At 36.9% G+C, this 23,647-nt stretch overlaps 1 protein-coding gene across 1 annotated transcript in view; it reads right to left on the bottom strand.

Annotated features, from left to right (window-relative positions):
• NALF1 (NALCN channel auxiliary factor 1) overlaps positions 1-23,647 on the bottom strand; it is a 495,855-nt gene that overhangs the window by 31,296 nt on the left and 440,912 nt on the right. The window lies entirely within an intron of this gene.

The following is a 23,647-nucleotide window of genomic DNA, read 5'->3' as shown; positions in this document are numbered from 1 at the left end:
TCCTATCTATTTCCATTATTTTCTTCCTACTTTCCTATCCTGCATTTCCAAAATACAATTGTTTGTTTACTTTTCCCAATCCTTTTCTATGTTAGTCGTGGTCTAACATGTTCTCATGTCTGGATGCCTGGCAGTTCTTGGAAGGAAAAAATAGGTCTAATTGATCCAAACCTTGTTGTGCTTCCAGAGAAGACCCAGGAATGTCTCAGTGATTCCAGCCCGAAAGGGCCAACTTTCAGCATTACTATATACTTCTGCAGAAGAAATAGCTGGTTTTAATAACATACAGAATGTATACAACATGCCTCATCTTTACAGTCCCTAATCCTTGGATCAGTTCTGCATGCCTAGTCCAGGGAAAAAGCTTTTGTTTTGTGCTAGACTCTTGGGGCTAGCTGAGGTGGAAATTACAAGACAGGTCACATTAGATAACATTTTTAGCTAACAAAAAAAAAAAAGCCTTATCTAGTTGTATGATTAGTGTGATACTACTCTGTGAGCTGCTGTACTAGCAATTATCTCCATAAAGAGAAATATCCCTTGTTTTTCCTCTGCCAGATTTCCATCATCTTTAATGGTATCAAACTTAAAATATATGTTTTTATTTGAAATATCAAAATGCTTTCACTGCTTTATGCAGTATCTTTCTGGGAAACTGAATAAAACACTATATCATAATGTGCAGTGCTTGCTATAAAATTCTTTCTATTTGATCTTGTTAGATTATATCATGCTGTTTCAATTTCAGGCATTTTGCTTAACCATCTATATTCTTGTTATACATCAGACATTAATATCAATTTACTTACAGCTAAAATGTGCCTTTAGCGGCATCCCGTTAAGTGTGGTGCCATCCTAGGGAGAATCAGGGGATTTGGGGCTCAGTGTTTTTTATATTTTATTTGTATTCCTTCACTGATAGGTATGCAATAATGATATTCAAAAAGATACTGTGTCTTCCACAGTGATATTGTAAAAGAGTTACACACAAATGAAACAAGATGAGCTTGTAATGAATGCACCAAATCACTACCACATTATTTTTATGGCATTATATATATTTAACTTTGCCGTCACAATAGCATGTTTGTCCCCTCTTTCTTTTCACAAAGGACTGCCTGAGTTATGCAAAACTAGTATTTCTGCAAGCTGTTGTAAAGGGAACTTTTTCTCTCTGAACAGAAGTGTTGTTTGCTCTCAGATTTTCAAATATTTACTTCATTGCAGCTTTTCTTAGATGATTTCATGTGCTACACTGGGTCAAGTCTGAATGCAACTGTCTGCTGACACACCTAACAATTTGCATAGGTCAGTAACATCAGGGAAAATATTGTGATGCAGAGTTTTGCCCTTCAAATTTACTTTCACTTGCTGTTGCTACAGCTTGTTCAGCAAATAGAAGACAATGTTGGAAGACTACCAAAGAGCTTGAGAATAAAACACCAGACCCGCTACCAAAAATTGTACTGTCTGTCATTAAGAAAAGATGGCTTGAGAGTAGAAAATACTGTACTTTGTATTTCAGAATGATTCCCTGAGGCATTCAGAGACTCTCTGACAAGTAAGGCACAGACATATTTGGAAGCTAATAAGTTGGTTAAGACAGTATTTCAAAGTGGAATAATAAAACAAAGTGTAAATGGTGATACGAGAAAGGCTAACCAGTGTGATTTCTGCAAAGGTAAATTCTCTCTCTAATGCATTAGAATTCTTCCAAAGCATAAAAATGAAAATATGATTCTGGTGCCAATTTATTTAGCCTTTCAAAAATCCATTAACAAGATCTCCAGAAAAGGTAGTAAACAAATTATTACTGCTTGCGAGTAGTATACAGTCATGTATACGAACTGGGTAAGGGGAAACAAAGGGAGGGGAAAAAATAACCAGTCAGTTTTCATCAGTGCAAAAGCTTAAAAGCAGGGTGTCTCAGGTTTTCATATATGATACGTTTTGCTTAGTAATATATGAACGCATTAGAAAGAGGGTTCAACAAGAAGAAAGCAAGAGTACAGAAAGAAAAAAAGTTAATCACATAAAAAAAAAAAGTTCAGCTGAACTGAAAACTTGCTGAATAAAGAGTGAAGTTTAGTGATGAAGAATTGAAAGAAATGAAACTTTGTGAAGGAAATTTAAACTACTTGTAAACCATAAGCGATTTTAAATTTAGTATGTGATCCAGGAAAATTATCTGGATCTTGCTGTTCAGTGATCTCTGTGCAGTTACAGCCAGAAAAGATAACAAATGGATGCACAAATGCTGGGAAGTGAGGTAGAAACAGTCGTCTCCTGCATAGCTAGTGCCACAGGCTTACCTGGAATACTCTGCCCAGAAACAGATAAACCTACCCACAAAATTAGAGAAAAGCAGACAGCATTTCCATCACTGGGACCTCTGAAGAAAGACTGAAAGACTGAGTCATGAAACTTCAGAAAAGAGATGGTGGCAAGGAAAAATCTAAAAAATTATGAGTGTTGTAGAGAAGAGGGACAATTTTCTGATCTCCTTATTTTATGTCCCAGAACCAGGGGGCAAAGAAGTAATAAAACAGAAAAGTCTTACTTTTGAAATAATAAAAGGAAATATTTTTCCATATAATGCTTAGACTTGGCAGTCATACAATAACATTTTCTAGAGAACAAGCAAATAAGATTCAGAAAATTCTTTCTAAGGTAAGGCCATATGTTCCTTTGTATAGTTAACAGAGGAAAAAAGTTTTTTGAAGACCTTCAGGGATCAAAACTGTGCCCACCTTAGATACCTAGGTGTACTGTCTACTGTCTTTGAAGAACCTGATTTCCCACAGATTTGATTTGATTTCTCACTTTTGCATATATAAAGGCATTTATACTTACATTAGGAGAGCTACTGCACTAGATACTTAAAATGCAGGTGTTCACAAGGTGGCTTGGATACCTTATAGCGCTAACAGAAAGAGTACTAGCATAAATAGAAACAAAGTCTTTAAGAAAATCTCTCACTTTCAGATTTAATGATCAGGAAATTTCTGTGCTATTGCTTATTCTGAAATTTCTGGCTTCTTCCTATGCAAGGTCTATTGCTGACTACTGTGGAAACAAGATTGTGGATGGGATGGCTTACTGATAAAGTCCTGCAAGTGACAGTTGTCTTGTGGACGGTTGCCTTCTAGGGAATTACTCTTAATTTCAGTGGGAGACAACAGTGAATATATCATGTGCTAGTGTCCAAGAACTGGACACTCATATTTGTCTCCAAAGCTAATGGGAACCCTACAAAAGCAGCCAATGGAAATGCATGGTCTGATTTGCCCACATTGTTTAATAAAATGATAAAAGGTAAAAAGATATCTGTTTACTATACTAAAAGGAGAAACTAAATGTTTAGTAAAAAAAAAATCTTGAAGGATAAATTACAAAAGAAAACAGATTAGCTTTTTTATAATGCAAGTCCTTAGTTTAGACCCAGGTTCTCTAATTACCCTGTTCTTTCACGTTGTTTCCATGATGACTGCAAGTCAACATAAATACAGGCTGTTGTAAAAATAGCTGAACCTTCCCACATCTTTACCGTAGATGCACATTCCTGCTACCACTCTTGTACTGGGAATAATATTAGTGCAGCCATATCTTAAGGCAGACCAGGTCTTTACTGACTTAATTCTCAGCTGAATCAGACCTGTGATCCAGCCCTGTGAATTGCAAGCATGGGAAAGACACTAATTGGGAATGAGGAGTAAGGAAGCCCTATGTCTTTTTGTGCGGTCCCATTCATTTATAGACTTCAGGTGACTGCGGAGGCTAAACCTGCACCTTTAGATGGCTTGTGGCCAGCTGCAGCGCCAGGACAGACCATGTTTCCTGTGTGACATTCCCCCAGCAATGGCTGAAGAAGAAAAAATGCAGAAAGATGTAGAAAATGTAATCAAAATGGTTCAATAGCAACAAACTTTTTTTTTTTTTTTTTCCACCAAAGGCATTAACATCTCATCAGTTAAAATTAAGCCACAGGTTATTTTTGATCTTTAAATTTCTGTTTGGAACTTTAGATGCTTTAAAACTTTCAAACATATAGCTATTTTTAAATTTTCACTGTCATTTTGTGATGATTTTTGTTCCTTAATGAAACCCTGTTATGTCTGGAAGCTCTGCGGTGACTGTCAAAGTGCCTTTTTCCTGAATGCACTCAATGTAATAATTGCAGATCTTTCTCTGCTAGCCTGTGACCTAGTTAATTATCCTTTTATGAAGCTGTATTTCTTCTCATATTGACAGGTTTTATTCTTTTTTTTAATGAAGATGCTGTCTTTTTGAACATCAAAGGCATCTTGGAAAGTCATCACTGGCAGCATAGTCTGTCAACCTGTGCTGTATACAATGGTATTTTGTGGAATATAGAATGGGAAAAGAGCACAGAACCAAATCCATAATTTCTGCCATCAGCTGCTCTTCTTCATGCTGGGAATCTCACCCATACTAATAACGATATTTACAATGGCAAGCCTGCGTATCTTCTTAAAAAGTTCTCCTCTTTAGCAGAATGAGAAAATAATACATTAAGCTCCTGTGCTCCTTTGCCTTCAAAGTTCTAAATTCCTTCAAAGTTGGTTAATCTCGGAAACTAGCCTCAGACATCTCTTTTTTGGGGTGATTACAGTTCCACTGATTGACATACAGAATCCTTCATCTAGGCAGTGAACTATTTGTGTGACATGATAATTCCTAAAGATCCACTCTCATGAATGCTAACAAGCTGCTTGGAAACAGCAAATCTCCCCTGTCTACTTTTTTCCTTCTTAATGACTTATTTCTACTAAATTATTTCCCAACTATGCTGTTTTAGCTGAATTTTTTTTTTTTTTTACTACATATTTTGCTTTCATTTCTTTTGCTTGTTCACTGGCACTAAAGGCACTCATATTTAATTACCTTTTGTTCACAACCTTGTCTAGGGGCCACAATTCCTGGTCAGAATCAGGGCCCAGTCATGCTACTTAGGAATTAAGTGCAACGGGCAAAATCCAACACTGAAGCAGATAACTGACAAGTCTAGAGCTGAAGTTTTAAAAATGAAATCTGTTTGCAGTCATCTAGTCTTCACGGGTGCTAAAACACCACAGAACTCATTGACTGCAATTGAATTGATGATTCCTGCTTTCTTAGATAGAAAGCAGCCTTTACATAATTAAAATGATGCAGGAAAACTGGTCACAAAGGCAGAAGCCCCAGAGATACTGAATTCCCACAAGTTTGTAAAATTACTTGACGGAATACAGTAAAGAAATACAACAGAGAGAAAGGTCAAATTACCAACTTAATCCTTACTAAACATCAAAGATGTCACCCAGGAGTTTAACAACCCAAGACATGAAGCTAAGCTTCAATGGTTCTGCTGTTCATGAACATACCTGTTTTGTTGGTATTGCTGTGGTCTCATCACTGTAATAAAAAACTGCCCTTGTGATGCTAAATAAAAATTCTTTCCACTATATTTGTTTCCAGAACTTTTATTCTTCAAATAAACAAGTGGTTCCATCATAGGCAGCCACATTATGCAATGATTTGGGGTATTATACTGGGTTGTAATCAGAGTTGATTGTGAACAGAGTTGTGCAGCTCAACCTCATTTTCGACAATCGTGATAATCTATTTTGAGAAGATTTCTCAATAAACCATTCTCTTGGAGGTTACCAGAACAGGAATTACAGTCTTCCCTGTCAATCCTGTGTTATCTGGATTAAAAGCATTTATGCACTATTTTCTCATGTCTTTCACAGAGCAATTCTGTCCCATGTTGCATCTCCATGCTCTTTGGACGAGCAATAACAGGAACAATATTAAGGAAATAGCTTCTGCATTAATCAATTAATTAATCATTAATTCATGAAAATCCTGTTTGTGGGAAACCTTGGCTTGGAATATCAGAAGATGATACAGGCCCAGAAGATCCATGTGTTTTTGAGGGCGAGGAAAAGCTCAGAACATGAGCAGAGTGGAGGGAAAGAGTCGTGGTTCAGAGCAGCTTGCAGAGATGGTCATGTGTCTCTGTGGGACACTCCAAGTCTGGAAGAGAGTGGTCGGCCGTAGGACCTGGTCAGAGGGTCAGTCAAAGTTAAAGACTCCATATGTCCTTCCATATGGCTTCCTGCCTGGTGCGAACACTGAAACGCCGTACCTTTGCCACTCCGTGTGGTATGAAATACTAGGTGGAAAGTTCTGAAGCCTGCCGACGGTACCACAACTTGGCTGTCTAGGCGTACGTCAAGGATCCCGGGATACACTTCAGGAAGAAAACTTGTTAACCCCACTGTTCTGACCACCGTTTTCTATGTCAGTAAGACAGTGTCTGGTGACAGGAGTTTGTATGAGCTATTGCAAACTGAATAATAAGTAACATTTGCAAATCCTATAGGGTTGGTTTGTGAAGGGTCTTTCATGAACTGAATCCAACCATGTAGTTGTCAAGACCAGGAGTTAATTTTTAATTTTTATTTTTTTTTTAAGGTATGTTCTGCTAGCAGAATTAGACAGAGGGATACAAAAGAAAGAAATGGCTGAGGAGACCTAAGAAATAGAGCAGCATATGTGACGACCTCTCTTTCTCTGCAGCTATATTCAATTCCTTGCAGACATAACTTCAAAATATAGAGATATACTTTCCTGTCTCAATTCTACCCAGCTTGATGTCACCTTGCTTTTGTTGTCTAAAATACACCAACCAGAAATAAAGAACAACAAAACAGACTTTGTTCTTTTTGCCATGATAATTTAAAGCTTTAGTTATTTAAGTCTCCACACAATTATTTACTCCCTCATTTTGGATCTGTTTTGTCAAATGTGATTAATTTTTTTCGTGAATCTCTCTTGATATGCTTTGTGGAAGTCGCTGTCTCAAACACCTCTCAGCACCAGATATCCTAGGCTGTGTTTTAGCTGTGGGAAAGGGAAGTGTAGGTGGAATTCATGCCTTCAGTTTCTAAAAGCAAGTCTCACTCTTAGCTCAAGCAAGGCTGTACTTGTATTGCACGGATGAAGCTTTTTTTTATCTGTTTAAATGTTAATGAAGCATTACTAGCTGGGCACTTCAGGTGCCAGGGTCATCTTTTTCTGTGGGTTCTGTATAATCAATGGAGACACACTGACTCCTCCTATGACTCACTTGCTGAAAGAGCCTGCCTACCTACCCTAGGGATGCAGAGATTGAGAGAGATTATCCTCCCCTACTCCGAACTCCTATATTAGGGGATATAAGTAATTCATATTCTTTTGATAAACTGCAACTAATTCTAAGGATAGGAAACAGACTCAAATAAGTAAAGGAAGTTTATTAACATAGATTTTCCTGGGGAGTCTTGTCTTATATCCACAGATCGTGGAGTGAATGAATGCAATGAGATGTCTGTATTTGGGAAATGTGGCATTCTCCTGACAAAAAGAAGCTTATGATAGGGAAAATTAGCCATTGTGGGGGTTTTTGTTTTGTTTTGTTTGTTTGTTTGTTTTAAATATGATTGTCCTGTTAAAGAGCATGCATCTGTACAAGCAAGTAGACTTTGTGCTCTGTGGATTTAGATCTGGACACAGGGAAGAGAAGTGGATACATACTTTTTGTCTGTAAATATAACCTTCTGCTAAATAGCTCAAAAACATGTTAGAAATTGGCCAGTACCAATATCACTGGTAACCTCTAATTCCAAAAAGTGCTGTACCCACAAAATCAGGAACAACTTTTTTGGCAGTCAATTCCTTTTTTGAATTGAACATGACCTGTTAAAAGAGAGGCCAAGGACTTTGCGACAAATGGTACAAAGTAATTTCTTGTCAAAATTTGCTGTATAATTTCCCCCATCAGGAAGTCCTCTTTGTGAGATGTAAAAATAATTCTACTGTCCATCTTAGTCCTGTACAATGAAATGCTGGAGCTAGACCAAAGTGGCAGTTGTTTAAAATTAAAGATTAAATAATTACACAGATTTATGCACAAAAAGAATGCTGGGGATAATGTGTTCAGTCTGCATCAGCCAATGACACACATCACAGCATACAGTATCCTGTCACATTCTAGTATTGTATATAAATGTCAACTCTGCTATTTATTTTCAATTTAAAATGCATTAATATTAGCTCTATCATGCTGACAAATCTTATAATGAAGAGAGTTGATTAATTTTTTTTTTTCCTGAAGGACGGGCAAAGACAAGCACGGATTTCAATGCAATGATGAACATGTCTCATTATTTTATTGGGAACTTCATTCATTCATCCAGTTCTTATTCATGGCAAAATAATCTATAAGCAAAGACACGAAGAACGAGAGATGGGAGCTAAACACATAAGAAAAATTGCTAGGAAATGTTAAAGAAAAGCCAAGAACAATGTTTTTATTTTTATATACTTTGATACCTATGATTAATTGCTTTACGTTATGACTAATTGCTTTACCTGTATTCATCAACTTTTTGTTAATTTTAAATTGCTTTACACTTTTCAAAGGTTATACAGACATTATTATTTAATCGCTTGGTTTACTTGACCACAGAACACATCACTGGATTGATTGATTGATTCATTGATTTGTATTTTCTTTAGCAAACAAAAGACAGTGCTATCATGGAGTGGTGTGTTTTTAAGTATATGCAAGGTCACGTTTTAACTTTACCTATTCCAAACACTTGAAAACGCAGGATTGAGACTGAGAAAATCACAAGGCTAGATTAATTATCATGTACTCTTATAAACCAGCGCATTCAGGATTCATCTTCACAAAACAAAGAATCAGACTGAGGGTCTGGTTTCAACAACAGTTTTTGTGAGCAAAAAGTATAAGGCAGTTACTGAATGAAAAGTTGCTTTCATTGAAGAAATGGTCGCTAAAGACTCTATGATATGGTGATGCTGAAGCATGTCCAGAGAATCATGGGCTAGGATCACTGGGTAATCCAGGAGGGAGGGGGCCTCAGGAGATCTCTAGAGCCCCCTCTGCTCAAAGCAGGGCCACCTGTGAGGTCAGAACGGGTTGCTCAGGGCTTTGTCTTGAACCCCCCCAAGAACGGAGCCTGCACAGCCTCCCTGTCCCACTGCTGGTGATCTTCATGGGGGAAAAAGTATTTTCTGACAATCTTCTGGAACCTCTTTTGTTTTAAGTTATGTCTGTTCTCTTCTTGCTGTGAAGAGCCCGGATCTGTCTTCTCACTGACCTCCCTGTAGATACTGTTAGATTGCTATTAGACCCTCTAAACTTCAGAGATGCCATCACTTGATGTTCACTCATCGATTAGCAGTCACACTCAGAGAAAGTGTTTAAGGCTTGATAAACATTGAGTCTGATCCATCAGGTTTTTTCTTAGATTTTTCAGATTTTTCAAAAAATAGTAATTTTTCTTCCTTGCATACTGATCAAAAAGGGGCTGAATTCATATAAGGTAATTGCTGAAAGAGTTTGAGGCAATGGAAAGCAAATTTAAACAAATTCACTGAACTCTTCTGTAACCTACAAATAGACTGCTTTTGAACAAAAGAGGAGATTCTTATCTAGTCAAAGGATTTGATTAATCTTACACCAGTGTAATTTCAGATTTCAAATAAAGCATTACATTTTGTGAATTTTGATTGATAGAAATTGTAAGATATGGCAACTGGCACAAGATGTGCTAGACTTATATGGTCTTTTCCAAAAGTTGTTCCTCCTCTGTTTCTGTAGAAAAGATGAAGGAAATTTTTCAAATTGGGAAAGTTTCTGAAGAGCAGAGAAAGCAGCAGTGGCAAAAGACAAGCAAGGCCAAAGAGTTTGTTACTAACAGTCACGAGTTGTATCATGCTGTTACTTTAAAGCATAATTCCATCACAGAATTAATAATAGTTGTTTAATGTTATTAATTTGCAGCACAGTACAGCTCAGTACAGATACTTTGTACTTCTAAATTTACAGTTCTCAAAGGCACTGTCAACACTGGGTAACTCTCACCACCCACAGCGAGACATGAAACATGTTTGACAAATGTGTAAAAAGTAGAGAGTAAAAGATCAACAAATGTAAATATGGGAACCTAATATTAATCCCTTAAAGTAATACATATGCACACAAAGAAGGGGCCTATTTCTACTTCATTAACAGTGACTAAACTGCTCCACATCCACTCACAAAAGACATAAGGCAAGATTTTAAAGCAGAATCTTTCTCTGCTGTTTTCTAATTAAAGACAAAAGTGCTGAGGGCACACAATGTAATTAATTAAAATGAGCACAAGGTGATTGAAAGCAAATTTAGAGAAATTCACTAAATTCTTTTGGAGCTTAGATCAATAATGTATGTTCAATTAATGCTTAATCGTAAATTATTTCTGTGGTAAAATATGGGTTTTGCTTTAAATAAAGAATGAGACATGCCAGGAAATAAATAAGGTATTATTGTTCAGCTTTGAGGACCACATTGTATTCTGGCCATTATCCAATCATGGGATCACAACACACATCCAGATGCTGATCAATATCTTCTCATTGAACAGGCCTGAACTAAAGGGGCTAATTCTCATGTTTGTAGAGGAGCTTTTACATTCCTACAAGGAATATGCAATATATTCCAATAATTTTTCAAAGTGTGCAAAGGGACATTTGTGGAAATGTATTCAGGAGACTTAGGCAGTTAGTAAATGGTTTGCTTTGTCCCTTGTGCTGTCTCCATTCTGAAGGTCATGTTCACTTTTTCTCCTCAAGTAGCCTGTACTTTGGCTTATCTCAGCCCTAAAGCATCAGTGAGAAAGCTGAGAGCTAAATCTTCTTTTGCAGTACAGCTTCAAAGTGTAGAACAGGAACTGGGGAAACAAACTGAAGTTAAACTGTGTCATATATGCCATCTATGCCAAATCTGTTTTCACTTTGGTTTCTTAATTTGACCACAAAGGATTACTTTTAACTCCCAGTACTGTTAGGATGCTTCAAAACATTTACTTTTTTTTATGTATTACTATTTCTCTGCAGAGTTCTTCAGTTTGCACTGCAGCCTTTTTTTCCTTTCAACTACATTTTCTGTGCAAGTGCATTCTATACCTGGACATGACCGCTGGTCAGTCAGAGTCTTACATATTCTGTATTTATTATCTCTGCTTTCAATTAAAACTGAACAACTTATGTAGTTTCAGGGTTAAAAAAGCATAAACACTATAAAAACATCAGGAAGCGAAGGGAAGAGCTGTTCAGGGATATCACTATTCACCTAGGTTCAGCAGCTATTTATTTTCTAAATGGGCCAAATGTGTGAAAAGTTAGGACCGGTCATGTCAGCCCAGTCAGGAGGAGCCTGGAGGTGTTCCTGGCTGACCGGCTTCTGCTAAGGGGAAGAAATTAGGGGAAGAAAAGGTTCCTATCTCCCTGCCCATTTGAGGATGACAGCCTTGCCCGTTCACCACCCCTGCCGCGGATGCTCCCCGCGGGCTGCGAACCCCACTTCTCTCTCATTTGGTGGCACTGCTTCCTTTACGCCCCCCTCTGCTCCCCACCACGGATAAATTGCACGTCCCCGGACAGCTCAGAGCACTAACCCCCTCCTTTTGGTAACCTGGCAGTTTTCCCTGAGTCGCATTTCCCCCGAACCCTGTTCGGTCCAGCTTCTGATTAAACCGAAGGGCGATGGAGCAACGACAGCAGCGGGGTCCTGAGCGTCCCCTCGCAGCTGCAGACCTCTGCCTTTTCTTCTGCAAATCTGAGTGTTTCGCAGGTGGAACGGGCCACCCGTTTCCATCAGAAATAGCTCTGTCCGTTTTAGAGCACGTGCCTGCACTCCTGTCAGCTTCGCTGGGGTTTATGCTCTGGTCTGCAGGACCAGCAGTGCCGCTTTCATCGCCGTTTCGCAAGAAGCCTATTTGTAAACCTTGTTTTTCACTGATTAAAGAGGAAACTTGTTGAAACTGTAGGATATTGCAGCGTAACCCAGAAAAATTCTTAAATCACTTGACATTCATGTGTAAAGGAACTCTTCTGTCACATTGGGAAAGTAAGTTTCTTGCCAACTTAGCCTCGCTCGGTTCCCTTAAGTGTCAATCCTTTGCGCTCCGATAGATTGCTTAAAGAAATCTTATAAAGTCTGAAGAGAAGCTACTTGCTATTTATGCCATAAAGACTTTTTGCAGCTCTGAGGAGCTGAAATGTGACCTGTTTGTTTCACTGCGGTGCACAGCAGCACGCATGAGAAATCAGCCAAGAGAAACTTAAAAGGAAATATTGAGCTGCTCCCTGTCTTTTTAAGCACTCTAATCTCTTAATAAGAGTTGGCAGGTGCTAACGGTTTTGCACTGATTTCTTTCTCCTTTTTCGGCTCTCTCAGTTCTGTGGAGGTAGATTCATTTTCTGGGTTCATTAAGTATTCCTTCACCTGCCTTGAAATGGAACTGCAGGCCCTTTGATAAATAGATTAAAAGGTTATCTAATTTCACTGTTGCTCCTACAAGTATCTTTGTTTTCTCTGATGAAATGCTCTTTTGTAGCTTTCTAGAGCGGTAACCTCCGTGCATCACAATAAATGTCCCTACTCCTCCCACAGCAAAACCAAATGAGGGTGGGAAGGAAACGCTCTGCCTTAATTCTTCAGCAAAGACGTTCAAAGCAGTGCTAAACAACGGCACTCTCCTCTGTGCTGATTTCAGCAGGTCCCCCATGAAAACTACACTGCCAGCTTAACCCCCCACTAATGCCATTAACAGAGATTCACCGGATGTAATTTCCTCCTGTTATTAATAAGAGCAGTTTATATTACAAAGCACGAAGGAATACAAAGGCACAGGAAGCTCCGGTGCCTTCACCATATACTCTCACAGCCACGTCTGAGAAAAGCACCAGGCAAAGTAGAAGGATGCGGTAAAATTCAGGTCTCGACCGTTAGCAGGTTTAAGGTGGTTTAAACATCGGATACAAAAAGCAAGCAATCCGATTAGAGCACCCCTAAAGTAAAACACTTTCGGAAAAAACTAGCTTTTGAGACAGGGGTTTACGGAGGGGGACGCAGAGGCTGTAGCGTGTCCTGCCCGACAAAGCGTGAGCTCCACGGAGCGCAGGGAGAAAGGATCGGTGCTGCTGCATCCCCCGCCGTACTTGGCACTAAGCTCCGGAGCACACGGCCAGGGACGGGATTTTGCCACGGCATGAATTGCTGCTGGGAGACAAAACTGAGAGAAAACAGGGACGTGAGCTCTCTAACCGATAACCCCTGGGAGACAACATCTGCCAGCCACAAACGCATTCTGTGCTGCTGTCGGTCGGAGACAACCACAAGCTGGTAGTGCTTCTGTAGCTACTGCTCTGTTTTCTCCGAACGTACCTCCTTCAGATGCACTGGAAAAACACTTTGCCAAATAAGAGCCACAGACGTTATGCACATGTAAATATATCGACTTCAGAGGGAGTCAGGTTAAGCGTGTACCTGAGCGCCTTTCTAAATCAAGGCTGAAGCACAGACTGTGAATGGGAATAGTGCCTCACGCAACTTTCCTTGCGCTTTGTATAAAATAGTCCTATTGCCTGTAGTTTTGCAGATTCGTCTTTTTTCCTTCATTTATTCATGGTCTAAAAGACTGTTAAGCAAGAGAGCAAGCCCGATGACAACATAACCAATGCCAATATTACAAAAGACAGCCTCGTTCTGCTAAGTAAAAGATCAAGACCAAAGGACACCAACTGGCTCACCTCCACGCTGCTCAGGGCTTATTTAACCCTTGCGGTAGATTTAAGTATTTGCAGCAGTTCAAGGGCAGAGCTGAGGAGACAACTAGCCATTAAAGAGTGTGGGTAATTAGGGTCTAAAACTTTTTCTCTTGCTCTTTTTCTTCTCTGCCTTTCTTTTACTGGCTTTCTTTTATAAGTATCAGATATTCTGCACATTTCCTAGGACCTCAGGAAACATCTGTGACCCTTGTGATTTTCAGGCGTCACATTCTAGGTCTGGGCATAACTTGGTAGCGTGCATATAGTCAGTGTGTGAGACATTTCGTGTAACTTGCTGAAACGCAGCTGCACGCCAGATTCAGCTGCAGAGTAAAATAGAATAGTCCTTGGCTTCTGCAGTCCTCAATGAGTTAATATATGAGACACTCAGGGAAACAACAGAAAATCAAGGATATCTTCATATAATATTGCAGAAGCTCAGGACAATACAAAGAGCAGAACACTTGAAAGCAGTGAAAGCAAGCACTCTAAGTATATATAAGTATTCAGAAAAGTACTTTAATAAACAGCCATTGAAAAAAATTTTACATTAGGAAAAGAAAACAGAGTTGTTAAAAATTCAGGGACATTTATCGGACAGTCACTTCTTGAGGTCATGAATGTAATCAAAGCCTATTACCATGTCAGTAAAGAATTTGCACAAGTACTTTTTACCGCATCATTGTTTTGTACAATGTGAAGGAAAAGCCATTCAAGATCGTGAACTAAAAAAATAAATAAATACCCAAGTTCTACAAGGACAAGGACAATGACAATAGGACACACAGTTCTCCTAGTGAATCTTATGCTGATATGTTTTTCTGACAATAAAATAGTGGTTTCTTGCTATTCTGTAACTTCTGCTATTTTTCTGTTTTTACGAAGGCATATATTTTTTATTCATTTTAATTAAATGATATACAATGACCAGAGCCTACAATAGACTTGTGGGGATTTAAGAAGGAGGTAAGGTAGGACAGGTTCCCTCCTCTCTACTTGCAGGTTTGGTGACATCTTACCTCACACAGCCTTGAGGCACACTGAAGGGGAAACTGGGACAATTGCCTATTAGCTTCAAGCCCAGAAGCAGCTCTAAAAATGTTTAGTCATGGAATTTTTTTTTCCTTCTGAAATAATCTATACCTTTGAGAAAGAAAAAATACAGGAAAAATGGGAATACTTTTGGAACTAATAATGTCTGTAAGTAAGCATTTGACTATTTCTCTATTACAGTTTTGTGGAAATTATATGTGTAGGGGAAAATAAAGATGGGAAAAGACAACCACTCTCTCACTATGACTGATATGTTATCCAAATCAATTTTAAATGGAAAACATTATGATTTCTAGAGTTTTGTGAAAGCTAGCAATTTTTGTAATCCTGGCAGACCAATGTTCTCTTTTCCAAATGTACACTTTAACGAAATTCTGTTGAATGCTCCATGGAGAGGAGAAGAACCACGTGGAAATTGCTTTCTAAATATTTCAACTGTTTCTGTGCACCCTGGGACACCCGATGACTTTCATTAATGTAAAACATCAGAAACTATGGATTTGCTTGTCAGTTGACGTAGTAGAACTATAAGTCAGCTAAGGCTCTGGTATTATAATTTATCTAGGCATCTTAGGAAGAAAAGCCTTGTTGATACCCTCTGACTTTGGGACATAAGTAAAACTAGAATTCAGACCAGGAAAGACATTATAGAATTGGAATACTAATGTTTCCAAAAGCACTGATGCTTCCAACAGATGCTACATCAATGGTGTGGTCTAGCACAAGATGACCCAGATCCACACTCTTGCTGAATAATGAAACATCCAAGTCACAGACTGCTTAGCCTATGCTGGGGCTTCTAAGAAGCAGCAAGAAAATGACTTGTTCGCATATTTCCTCACTTCAGCCTTTTCTTTCTTTGTTTGTTTCCAGTGTTTCAGCACTGACATAATCAGCAGGTTACTTCATGTAACCCTGAACAACCACAAGATTTGGATATTGGTTTTAAAAGATTTAAAATATATATTTTCATAAGAACTTTGTCTGATGTAATAACTTTCATCATGCCATCACACCTTGATATTATTTTTATGTCTTTTCTTAAGTCATTATTGTCTATTTAAATTTAAGGGTTGAGATATCTTTGCTCATCTTGGTGTGTGAGACCTAGTTAACTGAAATAAATAGTAAAAAAGGAATAGTAAACTTCACAGTACAGGATTTATTAAATTAATTTGCTGAAATTATAAATAGGGTATGATGTCAATCTGTCAATAGGCAAATGCTCAGAATCAAGTGAGAATCAGTTTATTTCATTTCATATGCGATCTGTAAGAGAAGAAAAAGAGAAAGAAGCCATGAAAAAATATAGTGCTTGGGTGGATTATGGAATCCAAGAGACATTGAAGTACCCAGTAAAAAAGACCAAAGAAACCCAAGAATTTCACATTTGAGTCTACAAACTGACTTCTACAGAAGTACCTCTGAAGGAAAAAGTACCTCTAGAATTTCCAACTCATATAATTACCTGGAAACATTGTCCTAGTGAAGAGTTATCCTAAATAAGTCAAATATAAGGAAAGTCCTCCAATGAAAATGAAAGCAGAAGAAGATCTGATATGCTTTGAAACTTGAAAAATATAGCAACAGAAGCTCTGATCAGTATATAATATCATACAACTAAAGAAAAACAAAGTAAATAATTTATTCTTTTAAAAAGACAGGAGACACTGATATGATGCTATAACAAAACTAAGAAGACAGAAATTAAATTTAACCAGGAAATCTCAGCAAATTGATATTGATCAAAATTCTAGGACTAGACAAACAAATTCTTTTCTTATTTAATAGGGATAAAAGTAGCTTAGGTGAACACCAGCAGAAGCTTAATGACTATCGCTGCCAGACTACATCCTAAACTAAAATTCTTCTGTCACTGTAAACACCAATATACAAGCAGGTCATTCTAGGCTTCTTGTTACAGCCAATGAAAAGAAATATGTATTTGTGAAATTTGATTCATCTCCTATGTTGTAAGAAGTATAAAAGAAGTAAGATGTAGATGTCCTTGGCACAGAATCTTTTCTGGATGAGTTCCTCTAATTCACAATTATTTTATCAGCCAATACTTTTTTGGTCTTTTGTGTGTGATGGATAAGATACAACACGACCTACAGCAGCAAGGAGATACAGGCAATGAATAGATGTTCCATTATGTTGAAGGTAAAGAATGTGTGATTCTGACCTTATTAATATTATACATATATAAATTTACATCTATGCATATAGCTCTTTAGCTGTCTGCAGAATCTGTTGGCAAAGGGGGGTCCCGTAATCTCCCCCCTAGTCCGTGTCAGAACTGCTGTTTCAAATACCACTCCTTCAACTGAAGACTGTATCTAAAAAAAACAGACTCAGAAACTTTTCTGGATTCAGTATTCCCCCCACACTGAAATTATGTCCTGACTCTATATTGCAGTAGGATGTGGACATGCTCAAGGAGAAATATCTGCTTTCTCTTCTCAGACATCCTGGCTTGCCCCCAAGAAACCTGCTCATGTAGGCTGTGTTACAGTGTGCTCCTCCTGGTCCCAAATGTTGTATTCCTCAGGAGATAAACCTGGAAAGCAATTTCTCTTTGCTCTCCTGAAATTTTTCAGAATTCTTGAACCTGTAATGGAGGGGGTTGAAGGAAAACTGAAGATTTTTGCTCATTGAGGAGGTTTCAAGGAAGCTATTCTGTCAATGAAAACTTTTTTCTCTACAACTCTTTTCTTAGCAGTACCCTCAGAACTATGGAGATCTACAGAACATTTATTATTTTGGCTTATTACACAGCAAGAATAAAAGTCAAAGTATGTCACCTTATCCTTTAAAAATCAAGAAGTATTTGCAAATACTAGTAGTACATTTTTTTCCTGGAATGCACTCTCTAAAAAGAAGCTAAGCTTCCCAGAAGAGAAATTTTCAGTATAACCACAACTTCTTACAGCTGTAACAAGTTGGACAATTTGGAATATATTATTCCAGAGTATCTCTGCTGCTAAAATGAATGTTAATGTAAAAAGTAATAAAAAAAGATTACTGAGCATCCCCAATGATGTTGTGCTTCTGAATTATGTGATTTTACAGTCTTCTTCATTAGATTCTACATTTCTCAAAGTCAAACATGTAATTTCATCATTTCCACAAGCAAAACTTAAGATACGGTACTGGATTACATAATTAATGAAAACGACACAATAAAGCACTTAGCTGTGTTCGGCCTATGAGACTACTTGTATGCATGAATTTAAAAACCTCTGCAATTTTGCCCGTAGATGCCTTACATGGTTTTGCCTCGTGATTATGTTCAGCCAGCATGTGTTACCATTCAACTGGGGGAAAACAGATGTTCTCTATTAATTCTAAATCCAGCAAAACTGATTCATTTTATGCTTTAGAATGAATTTATATGCTGCCTTGGGGGTAACCTTTCTGTAATACAGGGCATCTTGTTCACAGTTTGGGCAAGCTAGAATAATTCTACTTTGGTTTATAGCTTTATCCTAGAGTTAGCACAAAACCCTCTAGAACATAAAAGATTTTCCTTATCAGCATGATATACAGTATTATTGTTATAATTCTCTTTAAACAGATGTCAGTGCCACAGAGTGAGTACATAAATACAACCATTGTCAAACTTCTCATCTTAAGCAATCCCTAAAATCTCCCCAAAATTTTGCGCTCATAGTTTATGATTACATATGCCAAAACCTCAGTTATCACAGCAAACTCCAAAATTTAGGTTCCAAGTACAGACATCTGGCTTAGGACCCTCTTATGATCAGCAGAGACAGATATACTGCTCAGGACAGTTCAGATACTTCACGGGCTAAAATTCCTGCTGGAGATATTTTTAACTCTCCAGTTTGGTAGAGAAAATTTTGAAACTACAATCCTTTATAAAATTTTCTTCCATAAGCCCAGGCCCAAATACAAATATGTTGCAAATATGGGGACATGATATGATTTAATAAAGGAAACTGAAGTATAAAACATCTCTTAAATCAAAATACTTTGTAAAAGGGATCATTTCAAAAGCTCTATTTGAAAGTCTTATCTGTAGGAATTGGTTTCTCCTTCAGGATTCTTCAATCCAGGCCTAGAACTGGAATTTTCACTCTCATTTATGAATATATGGGAGCTTAAAAAAAATAATCTAGTTGACACACATAGGAAGAAGTACAATCTGCCAACAGGGTGCAGTATGTTCTCACACGTGTGGTCTTCCGTATTTCTATCAAAGAAAACCACCTGAAAATAACTGCTTCTACTGAGAACAAGTAGTTTCTGCTGCTCCCAACAGAAGTTCTATGGAGACATAAGTATAACAGACTATCCCAAATGAAAACTCTTACCAACTTTACTTATTTTTATCTTTAAATACAGCTGATTTTCTTTTCTTTTTTTTTTTTTTTTAAAGCAGGTTTAACTATACACACATTTTGAAGGGCTTGTAATGAACCATTTCTGTCTTCTATGGGAATAAAAAGAAGTTTTAACAAAAGGCAATATTTCAAGAGAGTATGTCTTAAACTTAAAATCAGAAAAGGAAAAATTAAAAACAAACATCCATGCTCTTCAAGGTCTGGAAGAAAGTTCACCATAGTGTTAACTTTTACAAAAAATAAAACAATTTTAAGGTTAAACTAAACCCAAAAGGCCAAAAGAGGGATTTGCAGAGAAGGATGTTAGCAATTATAGATCCAGGGAGGTTCATTCATTCTGCAATATTACAAGGCAGTCTACTCCCAGTAGAACATTGCTGAAGCCAATCAATCTGTCTGTGACATGGAATAGTTTAATTCATTGTTTTTATGTGTTGAAAGTAAAAAAAAAATTTGCAGCAAATTTGCTTCCATAGGCCACACTTTACACATGTAAAACAGGCAAATAAGTTGAAGAGATTGTTTGCTAGTTAGAAAGATTACACCTTGCATACTTTTATGGTTTATGTTTCCAATTTCTCTCCCAAACCCTCCTCAAAGTATACTTTGTTTCCATTCTTTGATTTAACTTTCTGTCATTTGCTTACCTAACTTTTTTGTTGTTGTTTTGTAATAATAGATATTAGGGGGTTTTATGAGTAAAATTTTTCAGTCACTTCAATGCACTTTGCAGGACATTCACATAAAACTTGGTGTTTCTGCAAATGAAAATTGTTTTCTGTAAGGTTTTCTATCAGCTCAACATATTTACAGGAAACCACTTTTTTTTTTAAGCGGTATCTAGGAAAATAAATGATCTCTTATGTAAATTAATCATGTTATGCCATTTTGATCTTCAGTGTCATCTCTGGAGCTGGTATGTTGAGATGCACAACATTTTTCAATATATCTTTGCTTGTTCTTCATTAGCTTGTGCTTCAGTCCTCGTTCAAACACAATTAATTCATGACTGTAACTTAAAAAAATGTCTGGGCTGCAAATCAGGTTATGAATTTTCCTGGGTTGGGAGGGCTAATAATGACAGGATACTGAATAAAGCATTACCTGCTTAATCCTTCCTTTCTGAAGCAGAAAAAGGGGGCCCAACCGAAGCTTTGTTTCCCATATCCACAATTCACTGCTAAGCAGCGAGAGGTGTTATCACCTGGCGGTGTGGACAGCTGGAAAGGACCACCCTAGTGTAAATGGAGGGAATGAAATGTTTCCTGTGGTTACTTCAGGTGTATTTCAGCTTTTATAGCCCTGGTCACTTGAACTAGTAAATATAATGCATGACTGTAAGGCCTGATTAAATGTATTGCATGACTGTTAGGCCAAAGCTAAAGATAATAATGCAAAAGTAAAATCAAAAGTGGGAAAGAGCCAGAGATAAGTAAAAGACGGAGATAAATAAGTATTTGGGTATTATAATGTGCCAGATTTTATGATGAATATAATTAGAAAGCTACTCCTTACAGTAGGTCTTATACCTTTTAAGACTACTGATATTTAGCCTTCTCTAAGTCCCAGTTACTCCAATAGACCAGAAGTTGCTTTTTCTGGATATTACTCCCAACTTCCCATCTGTTTTTTATGAGGCTAAAGGAGTCAACTCCTTCAGTGAAAGAACTGTTAAAAGCAACAGCCATTCAGAAAGATGAGAAAATGCAAGACTGATCCTTCTATACAACTCTCATCTTCTTACATGATTGAATCATGTTGTGCTGTCACATCCCATTACTGTTTTAAATGTGTACAGGTGGTTTCATTTGTGCTTACTTCACAATGGCAAGCTTGGACTTCAAAACCCAAAGTTTACATCAGGTCATTTAATGGAGCTGAAGCTAAAATTTTAAGGCAGAAAAACCAGAAAAACAGCAGTTCTTAACGGAATTTGCTTAGTCTTTTTGATATGGATGTAAAACTAACATACCAATTTCAGTCAGTGTTTTAAGACAGATTATTCGGTATAATAAAGATCTGCAGGAAGTCCAAATAATTATTAATAAAAAGCAACCCTTAAAAGTCAAAAGGAACCTTTCACAGGAGTCTTGTTATATACAAGGAGCTATGCTATTAGTCTAAAATTTAGTTGGCTGGCTTCTCACTATCCCCTGCTCCTCCCTGAAATCTGTCTTTGGCTCTGTTTTCTGAAAGAAAGGTGTTTGTCTGCTTGTTCATCTCGTTGAATAAAACAACATAATTCACTGTCCAGGGCTGTGCTTGTCACCAGATTATTCTCCTGACCAGTTTTTAACCTAACTCGCCAAAGACTACCTAGCCTGCTTTGAAAACAACTGTGGAACTGTACGGATACCTACAAGCAGTACTGAATGCAGTAACTCAAAAATAGAATAGACAATATCTTTGGAAAGGGATTGTTTTCGTAAAAAATATTTTGCATTAACTGAAAACTTTCACAGCTGTATACTTTCAATTAGTAAGTAGTATCAGCTGGAAAAAAAAGGGGTGTTTATTATTAAATTCAAAAGCTTTGTATGGATATTTTATTGAAAAAACATTTTGATTTTCCCTTTCAAAATGGTATTTTTATGTAGAACATTGATTAAATTGACTATTGGATACAACTGTAAAGGAGAAAAGAAATAAAAATTTGACATCAGTATTCTGCTTAGATTTGACCAAAATATTTTCACTGATTCAGAATGAATTTTTCTCCAATGTACAGTTTGTCTAGTTCTAAGTCAGGACAGGTACATCAAAAGTTAAAATGATTAAGTTCCTAATTTCTTCTACTCAAAACCAATAGATTAAAGAAAATAAAGTACTAAAGGTAAACATTATACACATTTCCTATTACTTGAATTTAAAACTTTCCAAAATGTTTGCATATATGTTTTATCTCAGACCTTCTTTCTTGGGTGTCACAACCAAATTGTGTCTCTGGAGACCAGCTCCTTTTGCCACAGCCTTCTTTCATGCTTAACTCTTCCTAACACAAAAGGTAATTTAAAATATTATAGACCTTTGCTGTTTGTTTTCAGTTCTGGGAAGTTAATAAGTGCCACCCAGCTGATAGGGATCCACAGATGTCTAAAGAAACATTAAAGTATTTTCTTAAATTAATCTTAATTTCTATTAATTATTTTCCTTTTCTACCTACTTTTTAAAGAAATCCTTCTTAAATATTACCTCATGGTTCTTCTAATTTGCATATATGGTATCTACATATTAATGTAGAACACCCTCATGCTCCAGTGTCTATAAAGAAGTTTCCTATAATGACTGTTTTGTTTCGTTTACTTGTAAAAAACTTGAATCTCTTTTCATATAGATTTAGTGTGCTTGTTTAAAAAAAGCTACACTTGTAAGATGTTAAAATGAAATTTTTAAAGAAAAAAAATAATTTGATGCTTATGGTTTTTCATCCCCAAATTCTGAATTTTTTTTTCCTCCCAGTTTTTGATGTAGTCAGTCAGAACAGATGCTTTTGCAGAGGTCTAGGCAAAATAGAAAATAAACCATTGATTTGTATACACCATATCTACTTTGCACAAAATTATATTAATGTTTTGAATTTTAAAACTTCATTGTCAAATGTCTGTGATTTCTTTCCTCATATCTAAATAATGTAACAATTTTGATTACCTATTCATTCTCTACTAACATTACCTTTTTAAGTTGACAGAGGAATATATAGGAGACAGTATATATGAGTGGCAATGAGGATGAGCGTGTGTGCATGTGTACATATACGTGTGTATGTGTGTGAGGGAGTACTTCCGTGCCATGCTTATGTCTTTTATTCCTCCCTTACATATATGCAAGCCTTTGCTGTCTACAAAGACATTAAATAAACAAAACATGAAGAACTAAAAGAAAGCGTAGTGTAATACGCACCTTTCTCTCAAAAACTTATTTCTTTGGCAGCAATTCTACAGCATGAAGTATTCCATGCTTTTGAAAGGAAGTCCAGGGGGTTTGTGGTTTTGGGTTTTTTTGCTTCCATGTCTAGGAATTAAAACATTGCTACAATCCATTGGAAAATGTTAGATAACTTAGAATATGAAAATATCACCATAAACATCTCTCAAAGTTATTCCAGGTGAAACCCCTTATTTTATCAGCTCTGAGTCTAACACTTTGACAGCCTGACAGTCTTGAAATATGTGCATAGGAAAAAAAGAGAAAATTTTTTTTCATAAGAATATTTATTGCTTTAAAAAGTCATCTAAAATTAGAGGAAAAAACCTAGAACACTAGGGAAAGGTCTTAATAATTTAATAATAGAACTTAATCAGGACTTAAAGGGATCACTGGAGTTAATTAGCAAGAAAGAGTGCTTGTAATATGCAGTCAGGCTGAGAAGAACATAAATAAAATGAAGCAATGATCTATGCCCTAAAGATATGTTATGTATAACCACAGAGGCCATATACTCTACCAGCACAATAGCACAAAGATTAATTATCGCTAGAAATTATTTCCATATATTCCATCTGTTACAAAATATTTTAATATAATTTATTTCAATATATATCTGTATGTTCCTTCAG

Source organism: Haliaeetus albicilla, chromosome 15 (genome assembly GCF_947461875.1).
Source record: "Haliaeetus albicilla chromosome 15, bHalAlb1.1, whole genome shotgun sequence".
NCBI lineage: Eukaryota > Metazoa > Chordata > Aves > Accipitriformes > Accipitridae > Haliaeetus > Haliaeetus albicilla.
This window is presented reverse-complemented; position numbering and strand designations above follow the sequence as displayed.